The sequence below is a fragment of the Penaeus monodon genome, chromosome 24 (assembly GCF_015228065.2).
Source record: "Penaeus monodon isolate SGIC_2016 chromosome 24, NSTDA_Pmon_1, whole genome shotgun sequence".
NCBI lineage: Eukaryota > Metazoa > Arthropoda > Malacostraca > Decapoda > Penaeidae > Penaeus > Penaeus monodon.
This window is the reverse complement of record NC_051409.1, coordinates 15,158,067-15,158,340: the sequence shown is the minus strand read 5'-3', so window position 1 is coordinate 15,158,340 and position 274 is coordinate 15,158,067. Positions and strand designations below refer to the sequence as shown.

General features: G+C 42.3%; 1 protein-coding gene across 1 annotated transcript in view; it reads right to left on the bottom strand.

The window, feature by feature from the left end:
- LOC119588625 (E3 ubiquitin-protein ligase CBL-B-B-like) overlaps nucleotides 1-274 on the bottom strand; it is a gene marked incomplete at its 3' end in the record, with an annotated part of 53,262 nt that overhangs the window by 45,481 nt on the left and 7,507 nt on the right.

Sequence of the window (274 nt, the reverse complement as noted above, 5' to 3'; positions counted from 1 at the left end):
TTACGACAGCCAGATAGTGCCATAGAATGAGTACATATGTGGGCTTTGTGTACCTAGGCCTATATTTTAGAGTGCAAGAACTTTTAAGAGAGAGAGTAATCATGACTACAATCAGTGACATATAGGATGACATTCTGCCCTCTCCCCAGTAAAGACAAAAAATGCAGTCTGAGTCACAGGAAACATTGTTAAACAGCACACATGGCTGTGGAGCAACACTCCAACATCCTGTCCAGAAATGCCCCTAAAACAACCATCCAACAGTAACCATCCA